We start from the raw sequence: 15,237 nt of genomic DNA, 5'->3' as shown, positions 1-15,237 counted from the left end.
AATGCCAGGGAGTCCACAAATGACAATCATAACTTTGAACGTGAATGGGATGAACTCACCCATAAAACGTAGACGAATAGCAGAATGGATTAGAATCCAAAACCCTACCATATGTTGTCTTCAAGAAACACACATGAGGCGGGTTGACACCCACAAGGTCAGAATTAAAGGATGGAGTAAGACCTTCTGGGCTTCAACTGATAGAAAGAAGGCAGGAGTGGTAATCATGATATCCGATAAAGCCAATGCAAAAATAGACCTGATCAAAAGGGATAGGGAAGGTAATTATATTTTGTTAAAAGGGACTATAGACAATGAGGAAATATCATTAATCAATATGTATGCACCAAATAATATAGCACCCAAATTTCTAATGGAGAAACTAGGAGAATTGAAGGAAGAAATAGACAATAAAACCATACTAGTGGGAGACTTAAACCAACCATTATCAAATTTAGATAAATCAAATCAAAAAATAAATAAGAAAGAGGTAAAAGAAGTGAATGAAATCTTAGAAAAATTTGAATTAATAGACATATGGAGAAAAATAAATAGGGATAAAGAGGAATACACCTTCTTCTCAGCACCACATGGCACATTCACAAAAATTGACCATACATTAGGTCACAGAAACATAGCACACAAATGCAGAAAAGCAGAAATAATGAATGCAGCCTTCTCAGATCACAAGGCAATAAAAATAATGATTAGTAATGGTACATGGAAAACCAAATCTAAAACCAATTGGAAATTAAACAATATGATACTCCAAAACCGTTTAGTTAAAGAAGAAATCATAGAAACAATTAATAATTTCATCGAGGAAAATGACAATGGCGAAACATCCTTTCAAACCTTTTGGGATGCAGCCAAAGCAGTAATCAGAGGTAAATTCATATCCCTGAATGCTTATATTAACAAACAAGGGAGAGCAGAGATCAATCAATTGGAAATGCAAATGAAAAAACTGGAAAGCGATCAAATTAAAAACCCCCAGCAGAAAACCAAATTAGAAATCCTAAAAATTAAGGGAGAAATTAATAAAATTGAAAGTGATAGAACTATTGATTTAATAAATGAGACAAGAAGCTGGTACTTTGAAAAAACAAACAAAATAGACAAGGTACTGGTCAATCTAATTAAAAAAAGGAAGGAAGAAAAGCAAATTCACAGCATTAAAGATGAAAAGGGGGACAGCACCTCTGATGAAGAGGAAATTAAGGCAATCATTAGAAATTACTTTGCCCAATTATATGGCAATAAATACACCAATTTAGGAGAAATGGATGAATATATACAAAAATACAAACTGCCTAGACTAACAGAAGAGGAAATAGAATTCCTAAATAATCCCATATCAGAAATTGAAATCCAACAAGCCATCAAAGAACTTCCTAAGAAAAAATCCCCAGGGCCTGATGGATTCACCTGTGAATTCTATCAAACATTCAGAGAACAGTTAATCCCAATACTACACAAACTATTTGACATAATAAGCAAAGAGGGAGTTCTACCAAACTCCTTTTACGACACAAACATGGTACTGATTCCAAAACCAGGCAGGTCAAAAACAGAGAAAGAAAACTATAGGCCAATCTCCCTAATGAATATAGATGCAAAAATCTTAAATAGGATACTAGCAAAAAGACTCCAGCAAGTGATCAGAAGGATCATTCACCATGATCAAGTAGGATTCATACCAGGGATGCAGGGCTGGTTCAACATTAGGAAAACCATCCACATAATTGACCACATCAACAAGCAAACTAGCAAGAACCACATGATTATCTCAATAGATGCAGAAAAAGCCTTTGATAAAATACAACACCCATTCCTATTAAAAACACTAGAAAACATAGGAATAGAAGGGTCATTCCTAAAAATAATAAACAGTATATATCTAAAACCAACAGCTAATATCATCTGCAATGGGGATAAACTAGATGCATTCCCAATAAGATCAGGAGTGAAACAAGGATGCCCATTATCACCTCTACTATTTGACATTGTACTAGAAACACTAGCAGTAGCAATTAGAGAAGATAAAGGAATTGAAGGCATCAAAATAGGCAAGGAGGAGACCAAGTTATCACTCTTTGCGGATGACATGATGGTCTACTTAAAGAATCCTAGAGATTCAACCAAAAAGCTAATTGAAATAATCAACAACTTTAGCAAAGTTGCAGGATACAAAATAAACCCACATAAATCATCAGCTTTTCTATATATCTCCAACACAGCTCAGCAGCAAGAACTAGAAAGAGAAATCCCATTCAAAATCACCTTAGACAAAATAAAATACCTAGGAATCTATCTCCCAAGACAAACACAGGAACTATATGAACACAACTACAAAACACTCGCCACACAACTAAAACTAGACTTGAACAAATGGAAAAACATTAACTGCTCATGGATAGGACGAGCCAATATAATAAAAATGACCATCCTACCCAAACTTATTTATCTATTTAGTGCCATACCCATTGAACTACCAAAATATTTCTTCACTGATTTAGAAAAAACTATAACAAAGTTCATTTGGAAAAACAAAAGATCAAGGATATCCAGGGAAATAATGAAAAAAAACACACATGATGGGGGCCTTGCAGTCCCAGACCTCAAACTATATTACAAAGCAGCAGTCATCAAAACAATTTGGTACTGGCTAAGAAACAGAAAGGAAGATCAGTGGAATAGACTGGGGGAAAGCGACCTCAGCAAGACAGTATACGATAAACCCAAAGATCCCAGCTTTTGGGACAAAAATCCACTATTCGATAAAAACTGCTGGGAAAATTGGAAGACAGTGTGGGAGAGACTAGGAATAGATCAACACCTCACACCCTACACCAAGATAAATTCAAAATGGGTGAGTGACTTAAACATAAAGAAGGAAACCATAAGTAAATTGGGTAAACATAGAGTAGTATACATGTCAGACCTTTGGGAGGGGAAAGGCTTTAAAACCAAGCAAGATATAGAAAGAATCACAAAATGTAAAATAAATAATTTTGACTACATCAAACTAAAAAGCTTTTGTACAAACAAAACCAATATAACTAAAATCAGAAGGGAAACAACAAATTGGGAAAAAATCTTCATAGAAACCTCTGACAAAGGTTTAATTACTCATATTTATAATGAGCTAAATCAATTGTACAAAAAATCAAGCCATTCTCCAATTGATAAATGGGCAAGGGAAATGGATAGGCAGTTCTCAGATAAAGAAATCAAAACTATTAACAAGCACATGAAGAAGTGTTCTACATCTCTTATAATCAGAGAGATGCAAATCAAAACAACTCTGAGGTATCACCTCACACCTAGCAGATTGGCTAACATAACAGCAAAGGAAAGTAATGAATGCTGGAGGGGATGTGGCAAAATAGGGACATTAATTCATTGCTGGTGGAGCTGTGAAATGATCCAACCATTCTGGAGGGCAATTTGGAACTATGCCCAAAGAGCAACAAAAGAATATCTACCCTTTGACCCAGCCATAGCACTGCTGGGTCTGTACCCCAAAGAGATAATGGACACAAAGACTTGTGCAAAAATATTCATAGCTGCGCTCTTTGTGGTGGCCCAAAACTGGAAAACGAGGGGATGCCCATCAATTGGGGAATGGCTGAACAAACTGTGGTATATGTTGGTGATGGAATACTATTGTGCTAAAAGGAATAATAAAGTGGAGAAGTTCCATGGAGACTGGAACAACCTCCAGGAAGTGATGCAGAGCGAGAGGAGCAGAACCAGGAGAACATTGTACACAGAGACTAATACACTGTGGTATAATCGAACGTAATGGACTTCTCCATTAGTGGCGGTGTAATGTCCCTGAACAACTTGCAGGGATCCAGGAGAAAAAAACACCATTCATAAGGAAAGGATAAACTATGGGAGTGGAAACGCCGAGAAAAAGCAACTGCCTGAATACAGAGGTTGAGGGGACATGACAGAGGATGGACTCTAAATGAACACTCTAATGCAAATACTATCAACAAAGCAATGGGTTCAAATCAAGAAAACATCTAATGCCCAGTGGACTTACGCGTTGGCTATGGGGGGTGGGGGGGGAGGAAAAGAAAATTATCTATGTCTTTAACGAATAATGCTTGGAAATGATCAAATAAAATATATTTAAAAAAAAAAAAAGATTAAGTTAAAACATCTGAAGTGACACAGTATCATATTTATAGTGGAAGAAAGGGGGAAAGTCATAACTTACAAAAAAAATGACAATATAGATAAAAATAGAAAAGCATTAATCAAATTTTCATAATCTTAAATATGAATGGGTTGAATAACCCAATAGAAAAATAGGGAAAAAATCCAAATAGAAAAAGAGGAATGAATTGGATAGGCAAACAAAACCTTACATTCTGTTACTTATAAGAATAACATTTAAAAACAAACACATACACAGAATAAAAATGGGGGTAGGAAAAATATTTGTGAAGTCAAAAAAAGAACAAATGACATCATCCTTTTGGACAAAAGAAAAACACACATTCATAACATTAAAAGAGGCAAACAAGGAAACAGTCATGATAAAAGAAATCATAATCAACAAACCAAATTGCTAGTAAACATTTAAGCTTCAAATGCCTTAGCATGAAAATTCATAAAGAAATATTAACTGAATTAGAATATAGATACAATAATATAATAATGAAAGGAAGTGTGAATGTCCCTTTTTCAGTTTTTGATAAGTCTAATAGAAAGATGAGGGGGAAAAGGATATTGACCAAATTGTTGAAGATATTGGAGCTAAAAAACTGGTGGCAGCTTTTAAGTGGAAATGCAAAACAATATATATAATTAGCAGTACCACGTGGAACTTTTACCAAAAAAATATATTGCAGATATATTACAAACAAATGTAAAATGGTATAAATAGTGAACACATCTTTTACATACCATAATACAATAAAATTAGCAGTTAGTTTAGGGAAGAAAAATAAAATAAAACAAACAACATGAATGTGAACTTAACAATGAAGTCCTCATAATAAGTAAGTCAAATAAAAAACCAAAGGAATGAGAATATGTGAAAGAAAATGAGAAGACAAATCAACATGGCCCAATTTCTTGGATGCTACTAAAACAATCTTCATGGGAAAACCCAAAGTTCTACTAATATACACTAACAAAAAAGTAAATAGAGGATTAATGAGTGGCATATTTATTTTAGATATGAGAAAGCTAAGAATAATAAAACCTAAAAAATCACAAAAGATGTTATCAAAAATCAGAGGAGAAAAAGTTAAAGTACAAAAAAGCAAGAAAATACTCATTTGACTTTAAGATCAAAGTTTATATTATATACTGATGAAATATGCTATTTGTCAGCCAAAGGAAACATTAATGGAATTTATCTTGGAATCAGATTGACTCAAATGTATCTGATTTAAGTGAGTCCATATCCTGTCCTGAGAGAGAGATTTGTTACATTTTTTAGAATGACAAACTTTATGTTATCTTATCCCAGTTTATTCAAGATAGATAGAGCCTTTGACATAGTTTTTAAGAAGATAAGCTAGGTTCAGTGAGGATCAAAGCAAAAAAGTTTCATTCAAGATAAAAACAAATGCCTTTAAAATTAGTCCCACCATTGTTATAGCTATACCTATAGTATGTTCTTTTTAAAGTTATATTTATACTTTTTTTCATCCCTTTCTTTCCATCATAGAATTAATGCCAAGTATGGGTTCCAAGGTAGAAGAATGGTAAGACCTAGGCAATCAATGTTAAGTGACTTGCCCAGGGGCACACACCTAGGAAGTGTCTGAGGTCAAATTTGAACCCAGGACCTCTCATTTCCAGGTCCAGCTCTCTATCCACTGAGCAACCTAGCTGACCCCTTAGCATCAATTTCTCTTTGCTACCACAAAGAGAGCTGTAAGGGAGTATTCATAGGTATATGCCCACATAATGGAAGGCAATAGAAGAGGAGTACCTACACCCATAAAGAATAGCTATTAGTTACTTATTCACATCAGTAAATAGGAATAAATGACAGGGTAAAGGACAATGATTTATTGGAAATGAGGCCAGCCTTACAGAGGTAAGGATGGCATGAAGAAAAGACTAATGAAGAGATAAACAATTTCTGGTATAGTGAACTCTACCTACCTCTTTAAATAACTGTATAGGGCACTTGCCCATAGTCAAATTTTCCTATAACAAAATGGAACATGCATTGATCAACCAAGATATATTTATCAAGTTCTTATTACATGGCAGGCACAATGCTACTTGCTGAAACACAGAGACAAAAGATGAACTAGTCCTTGTCCTTCAGAAGTTTACCTTCCCTGAGATACTAAAGCTCTGCTGTTTCTTCCTTATCTCTAACACTCTAGGAAGTTACTAATTATCTGAATTATTTGCTAATGCATTAAGATCACTTGCTAAGCCCAAACATGGGGAATCAACAAAAGCACAGGATTTGTATGAATTGATGCAAAGTGAAGTTAAATAATCTACAGAACAGTGTGCACAAAGACTGCAACAAATTCTGTAGAGAAACAATATAAAAGAGATTCAAGAATAAATCTTGTCTAGAGAACAGAAAATAAAATTTCTTTTCTTCCTCTTGTTACTGAGGCCAGGTACTATAGACAGTAGCAGATTATACCATTTTGTCAGTGTTTTATATATATATATATATATATATATATATATATATATATATATATATATATATATATATATATATATATGAGAGAAAACAGCAAGCCAGGAGGGGTTATATGTAGATATGGCAATCATGTAAACAAGGAGAGGCATGAATGAAACCTTGAAAAGAAAGAATGAGGAGGGATCCTAATTCTGTCATCTATTATTTCATCTACCTCCACTTAGCTTCCTGGTATCCACAAACTTGATAAGGATGACTTTAACTTGTAAATTTTAAGCCAAGCCATTGAAAACAGTGCTAAACATCACAGAGGTAAGCATATGTTCTAGGGGCTGACTACCAGAGACATTCTCCCAAGTGATTATAGAATCAATCATGACTGTTTATTGAGTTCAACCATTGAATCAGTTCTAAATCTATTTAACTTAGTATCATTTATGACATACTTTCTATTTGTTCCAAAAATAAAGTAGCATCAGATACTATATCAAAAACTTGTATCTCTAGTTTTCTCCTGATCTATCATTTTAGTAACCCTACCAAAAACAAACAAAGGATGTTTTGTACAATCCATTCTTGAAGCCATAATGGCTCTCCAAATTTACTGATTCCTTTTTTTGATGTTCAGTTTGATTTTTTATCTCTTATTCCAGACTTTTTGGAGGATGAAACTTAAATTCATTGCCTTAGAGCTTGACTCTATTCTCTTCCTTCTTATGAAAATTAAGACAATATTTGCCTTTTTCCAGCTATATGCTATCCTTCCAATTCACCATATTCTCTTTTCAATTGTATGGCCTGTATTTAAGTGATCTCATTAGGTGGTTCTTTCAATACATAAGAAAACACTTCAGTTCTGTTAGGAGACTAAATTCAAGAATTTAGGGGAAACTAGGTGCTTTCAATCTCTAATTATTTTGTGCATCAATTCCCTCTAAACATCATTTATTCTATTCTTTTCACCAAAAAAAAAAAATTCTCCTTGTTAGGGAAAAAAGAAATTAATTAGGAATTGAACAGTTATCTTTTTGCTCTTATCAACAACTATTGTCTCATCCATTCTGAACTTTAGTCCTAAAGCTCCTTTAGAAAAGAACAAGAACAAGAAATTACAAATTAACTAACCAGTTTGGTTCTTTAACTTGTCTGACACTGTCCTTATATAATTGTGTTATCTTGTGCATTCAACCTATTATTTTTCCTTGTTTTCGTAACCTCTATATGTCAGTTTAAAAAAAAGGTTAGTTGGAAATTTGCTGTGCATTCACACAGGTCTCTGCAGAGAATTCACATGTTTTCTCATTCTTTGGTATTATTTTCTTCAGAATTTTCTTCTGAAGTTTTCCAGGTCTCATGACATTATTACTCCCAAAGAATTTTAGTCCATGGATCCCATCTAAACCATTTGAAATTTTCTCTTCCCAAATCAAGATTCTGCCTTCTTTTTCTCTCTTTGACCATCACAAACTCTGAGGACATGATTACTTCTCCCCAAAGTTTCCTATATTTCTACTCCAGCTTACAATTCTTCATACATATTGAGAAGACAGGATTTGAACACAGTTATAACTGTACTCCATATACAATGACACCTAGGTATCTAACCATATTAAATATATTACATATTTCAGAGTAACCATTTATTTTATAACATAATATAATATGTAAAAATATTATATTAATATACTTATAATTAATGTTTTGTTTAAAATATGTAATAAATTATAGCAAATATGCTTCTCTAAAAGAAAGAAATTTACATAATAGTCATGTATAAAAATCTGTCTCATTCTTTTTCCCCCTACTTCCCACCCTTTCCCCCAAGAAAGCAGGTAATATGATTATCATATAATATATTATCATATGATACATATTTCTCTGTTCATAGTGCTGTGAAAAAAACACATATTGTTTATACTAGAGAAAACTTCATGGAGGAAATAGAGTGAAGAATGGTATGTTTCAGTCTTCATTCAAACTCCATCTTTTCCTTCTATGGTGTAGGATAACCTTCTCCATCATGAGTCCCTTGTCTTGGATCCTTGCCTTATTGAAAACAGTGAAGTCGATTCACAGCTGATCATTATATATTATTGTTACTGTGTCAACTTTCTTCTGGTTCTGCTCACTTGACTTTGCATCACTTCATACAAGTCTTTCCAGGCTTGGTTGTGATCAACTTGTTTGCTATTTATGATATATTATATAAATTATTTCATATTTTATACAATTATATGTTTCAAAAGATTAGACAAATTCAGTTTCATATATATTTGAAATAGCATCTTTTTCTTTATATGTTGAAATGTTCACGTTCTTGATGTTTATTAATTTGATAAAGAATAGAAAACTTTTTCATAAGAAAATGAATGAGTAACAATTCTAATGAATATTTTAAAAATGTAATTCAAAAACTTATAATATTTGTTTGGAAATTAATTCATTTAAATTACATAATTCCTAAGCAAGTTTAGCTATTTGTATTGATGTTCCTGATTTTTCTTAATAATATATTTGGGTTTTTTGTAGAGCTTTGTCCACATTTTAAAAAAAGAGATGAGAACAAGTATCAAGTATTCAGGGTGAAGGATGAGGTTTAAATTCATAATCTTTGCAAAGTTTAAAGTGTTATATATTTTAGTTGTTGCTGTTAAATCTACTTCCTTGTACTCTCTTTGTATCAATATTCCTTTGTAATAGTTCATAATTAATTCCCATTAAATCATCTGGTTAGCTATCAGGGAACAAGAGATAGATGGAAAGAGCAAAAACAGACCCTTGTAGTTACTCTCTTATAGTGTGTTAAGGGGGCTTCTACCTGGAGGGACAGTTAAGAAAATATAGTAGATGGCACCAGTTCAGGACATGTCTAGTTCTTCAACCTATGCCTTCATCACAGCATTCTCAGGAAATACTGAATGACTGAGTGAGAATGAGCAAATGAGTATATCCATTCATGGAATTTTTGTTATAATTTTCCTTTCGACTCTTTTTAGTTAGCATCCTTCTTGGAGTTCACTCTTTGAAATATTTCTTTCCTTCCATTAAATGGATGTTTTCCCCCCTATATTGGTAAAAGGAAATTTGAGAGTATTTGTATTTTGAAGGGAATTCACTTTTTTGTGGACATCGTCCTTTGGAATGTTTAAACTCTAAATAGCATTTGTGGGCCAGTATTGTCATTGACAGAAGTTCAATAACATTCTTCCTGCTGGCAATATTAAGAGTTCTTAACATTCTTGAAACTCGGGGTGATAGGGACCAGCAGCTGATCTCTGTCGAGGTGCCAGTGCTTTTCACCCTGCTTCATGATGTCGTCTTAGCCAAAGCAAGGGCATCACTGGTAGGTGAACTGCCAATTCAATTCTGAATTTAAATGATTTCATTCTTTCCTAAAGCCTTGTTTGCTTATCATTGGGCCTGAGCAAAGTTAGAATGAGTAAGGGATCATTTTCTGCTATTTCTTTTATTTTAATTTAAAGTATTCCTTAAATCAATCATACAAGCAAGAAAAGATTGAAGTTGCTTTTTAATGCCTGGCAGTACCCTGGGCTCTGAAGATGCAAAGCAAATGTGAAACAGTTTTTGACCTTAGGGACTGGTATTCTAAAAGAGGAAACCACATGTACACATACAAGTAGCACAAAACACATGTATAAAAAGATACAAATGGGAAAATGCTGGAGCCAGTTTGAACCGGCTGGAAAGAGCCAATTGTTAATTATTTGTGTGTGAGTGGATATATCTCAGAAATCAGCAAATGCTATAAAACAGGGCTGGATTTATTGCTTTATTGATTGCGTAGTCATGAGAAAATAATAGAAAGTCTGTTAGTAATGTAGAAACTTAAACATATGTTATGCACACATTCTTAGAAGACCTGATTGTTAGACATTTACTAGGACAATCTTGTATAAGAAGCACATATAAAGCATAATTTCCTAGTTGTGTGAGCCTGGGCAAGTCTCTTAGCATTTTCTTCAAACATAATTTAAAAATATTTCATATATATATAATATATACACACATATATACATACATACATACATACATAGAATACCACATTATTCTCAGATGGGATCTGTAAGTTTCACCAGACTGCCAAAGGGATTCATTCCATTAATTCAAATAAGTAAAATACACTTGATCTAAGGGGAAGGAAAGGGGATGAATTCTTTTTTGGTACCAGAAAGAAGAAAGAACAAGGAAGCCTAAAATCCACCTCCTTTCCTTCTAAGCAGATATTCATCCGAAAAACAATATTAACTCACTAATAAAAGAGTGTATTTTAAAAAGCACTCAAATCATACCACCCTTGTGAAGTATAAAGTACAAATGTTATTAACTATGTCATAGGAAAGGACCCTGAGCTATCTTGTCTAGGTGAAGACTTGTTCATGACCAAATGACCAATTTTCAAACTGTGCTATTATTACTTTAAGACTTCCTTTATCATTATTGCCAGTCTTCCCTTCCCATCTTCTCTTACTCTACTTATTTTGTCTACTCCTCCCTTTTCCCTCTTCCTTTCCCCCTATCTATATCTTTCCCCTCCCTGTTACTAAACTTCAAATGTATAAGTAGCAAGTTTGGGGCAAAGGGACCCCATTTAATTCTTTTCTTCAGAACTTCCCACCCCATTCAACTGCGTTCCAGTACATTGCAGAAGTGGGAAACATGTTGGATTTCTATGAGAAGCTATGCGCAAATCTTTATTCTCTATGTGGTCTAAGTGTTCTCGTATAAAAAACGAGGGGCTTGGATTAGATGAGCTCTGAAGCTCCTTCCTATTCTATATTTACATATCCCATATAATTTCTAGCACAGGGGACATTCAAATGCACTCTTTAATTAAGATACTATCATATAGTAAAATAGCAGCAACAGAAGATATTATTTATAGACATAATAAAAACATATGTATACACACACATATATATGTATATATATATATATAAACACACATATTATTTTACAAAAAACCAAAATATGGAAAATAGCATGATTAAAGAAAACCCAAGATTTTCCCTTTTCACCCAGCTCCCAATATCTTCTATTCCTGTTCAATCATTTTTCAGCTGTAAGCTTGACTCTTCATGATCTCATTTGGTGTTTTCTTGATAAAGATACTGGAATGGCTTTCTATTTCCTTCTCCAACTCATTATACAGATGAGGAAACTAAGGCAGTGTTAAGTGACTTCCCCAGGGTCACTTAGCTAATAACTATATGAGGCCAGATTGGAACTCAGGAAGATTGAGTCTTCCTGACTTAAAACCTAGTACTATCAACTGTGTCACTTAGATGCCTGCTTACCTTTTCAAGAGATGTGCAAAGAGTAGGAAGGAGAAAATTTGGAACTTCAAATTTTTAAAAGTTAATGATAAAAAATTTTAATGTAATTGAGAAAATTTAATATAATAAATAAAATATATTTAGAAATATAGAGAATGTAGAACATGCATCTTTTTTTTCTTTTTTCTTTTGAAAATTTGGGGACAGTATTGGTAGCTAACTTGAAAAGAATCAGAAGAAATATCAGTTATAAAAGGGTGGATAGGTGCCATTGTTCCCAACTGGAACAGACATTTCAATTTCACTTTATATAACTGTTTTGAAGAAAAGCTCCTTCCCCCAAATCCTTCCTAGGTTATCTTTCTTCCCTTTCACTCTCTTTCCCTCCATTGTCTTTATTATAAATGGTCTTTCGTTGCCCTCTCCCATTTTCTTTATCTGTCTCCCCTTTGCTATGCCCAACTTGTTTCCACTTGACAGAATACCCATGTCCTTGTATCTTTAATGCCTGCCATTCCCAGGAAATCTTGTTTTCCACTTTCAGCCTATTCAGCTGCCCTTGTTACTGACTGCTACTTCCCTGTGTTAATGATGCTCCTTCCTCCTCTTACTTTTTCATTGTGACTTTGACCTGCTATGTCATTACTGTGCTAACCTTGCCTTCCTTGAAACTCTCTGTGATTGAGTGAGTCTTGCAGAGTGCGTTGCTGGCCTACTAGAGGGATTTTTGAATATCTTCTCCCTCTCTCCTCTTCTCCCATCCACAACCAACAATGCTGTTGAAATTTTTCATTTTTAATGCTGTTATTGGGGAAAGAGGTAATTATAGGATAATTGGAGTTGTGTTCCCCCAAAGCACAATCAAGGCATGGGTTAAAAGCTGTTTCAAGAAACAAGGACCACAATACAAAGCACAAGCAAAAGGAAAGGACCAAGCCACTTTCCTTGCAAATTAGAGAACAGTGTTATCCATAAAAACCATAAATGCTCTTTGTTTCATTGAAGTAATAGGGATTTCATTCTTGACATATATCAGCAGGAATTCAAATATGTTATTCATGAAAATTAGGGTTGTTCTTTCAAATTCTATTCAGTGCTGCTGGTTATAATGAGTTTGTATTTGTCAAATGGGTTTATGCTTAGATGAAAAGTTAATGATAAACAAGCTTTCTGAACTACTCAATGCACCATCCATGTGCTGGGTTACATGACATCCATCTTTAGCAAACAATGGCCCCTGAGGGAATCTATGTGGATATGAAAATGAGGACGTTATTTCACTGTTACATGGACTGCCAAAATGACAGAGAAAGCATGGGAGAATACTGAGTTTTTTGTTTGTTTCCCCTGCCATTATTCATTCTAGCTTTTTTGGTATCTAACTAAGTGTATTAAGGTTTTAAAAGTCAAATGCTTTATCACTAAGTCAGACAGTACACAATAGTCCTTTAAATGTATATTAAACAGTTTTGTTTTGCTTTTTTTAATATAAAATATCATGTATTAAATAAAGGTTTGGCTCATTAAGTGAGTGATACATATTCTCTTTAATCATAAATCAATCAATTGAAATGAAATTTTTCATTTACCAGATTGGGAAAAAATTAATTTGAAAAAATTTTAAAATATTTTGTAAGGCTACAAGACATCCAAAGTGCCCTACCTATTCAGTCAATTAATTCGAATCTTAAGTGTTGCATAGACAAAATGAAAGAGACTTGGTAACCTTTCCCCTTTATACACAAAACTGATCCATCTTAAAAACTAATGCCACTACAGTATAAAGGGAGAACTCACATTTTCCTTTATCTCAATTCCCCTAAACTTACACTTCTGTCTTTGTTTGTAGACTGAAGTAAACAACAATAAAAGAGGACAGTCACTTCTGGAAATGTAGATTAGCTCATGGGAAAGGATGATGGGCATAGAAACTTATTATTGTCGTGAGGGATGGGTATAAGGCATGTTTAAGCCCTGGGGTTGGGCTGAGGGTGGGATGCTATTTGCCTAGAAGTATCTCCCTTTAACAAACAGCATGTTTGTGCCTTCTGTGTTCTTTTAATAAAGTTCTATTGGATTGCGTTGAGTAAGATGTGATTCTTAAACTATGAAATTCAACAGTGATAGCTGATCACAGCTAATATGCCTAATAATTCTGTCTTCTGTGGTAACAGAAACATATTCAACACAGCTCAGAGGTCACTTTGTTCAAAAAGCTTTTCTTGGAACCAACTCACTCACATATACCCATAATGCCCCACAGGAATGAATGCTCTTTCTCAGGAAATTTGTATACCTTTACATAATCTTTGTTTTGATTTAAGACTGTATACATTGTGTTCCCCTCCAATCTTACCAAGAAGCCATGTAAACTTTGAGAAACCAGTTTCTTTTTTTGTCTTTATATGCCCAGCACTTAATCAACGAGTAGTTATTACAATCATTCCATGTACCAGGCAATGTGCTAGACTCTGGGGGTGCAAATATAATGAATGAAACCTCTCCTCCCAACATGGGGATTTAAACATAGAAGTGCACAATAAATCAATGATTTTTCAATTAAATTGAAATGAACCCTCAATATTTACACACACACACACACAAACTATAATGATGTTTAAGGAATGGCTTCATCCAAGGTGCTGACCGGCACTGTTTAGTAATCTAATAAGCCACCTCTATTCCCTGGAGTAGTTTTATCCTTCCTCCATATTTAAGGGACTCTGCCATCTTGGGTGGGTGTTCCTCTCATCAGTGTAATCCACAAGTGTCCCATGCACTTGTATTTGGGATGATTTTGCTCATGTACTGCATAAATCACTAGTGGCCTTCTCTAGGGCATTGGTGTCAAAACCAAATAGAAACTTATACCTGTGGCCTTTATATTGACTTAGAAAACCACAAATTAGTATTAACTTTGTCATATACTATTTTAATTTATTTTGTTAAATATTTCCCAATTAGATTTTAAATCTGGTTCAAGCCCCATCCACTAATACAATAACATGCTTCCTTCTCATTAACATTGCTGTTCACTACATCTGCTGATTTCCTGTTATAGAAATAATTCTCTCTCTCCCTCTACATAATATACATGTATACACATATATCCATATGTGTGTGTACACATATATGTGTAATGTATATGCATATATGTATGCATATTACTTTCGTGTGGTTTAGTATTTCACACAGCATTTGGATGATCTATTATCTCTTATTCTTACTTAATGACATATTCACCTTATTTTGCAATCAAATATTTCCTGGATGGCATCTTTCAGGCTATTTCTTATG

This window comes from Monodelphis domestica, chromosome 7 (assembly GCF_027887165.1).
Source record: "Monodelphis domestica isolate mMonDom1 chromosome 7, mMonDom1.pri, whole genome shotgun sequence".
Taxonomy (NCBI): Eukaryota; Metazoa; Chordata; class Mammalia; order Didelphimorphia; family Didelphidae; genus Monodelphis; species Monodelphis domestica.
The sequence above is the reverse complement of the archived record's forward strand: the minus strand, read 5'-3'. Positions refer to the sequence as shown.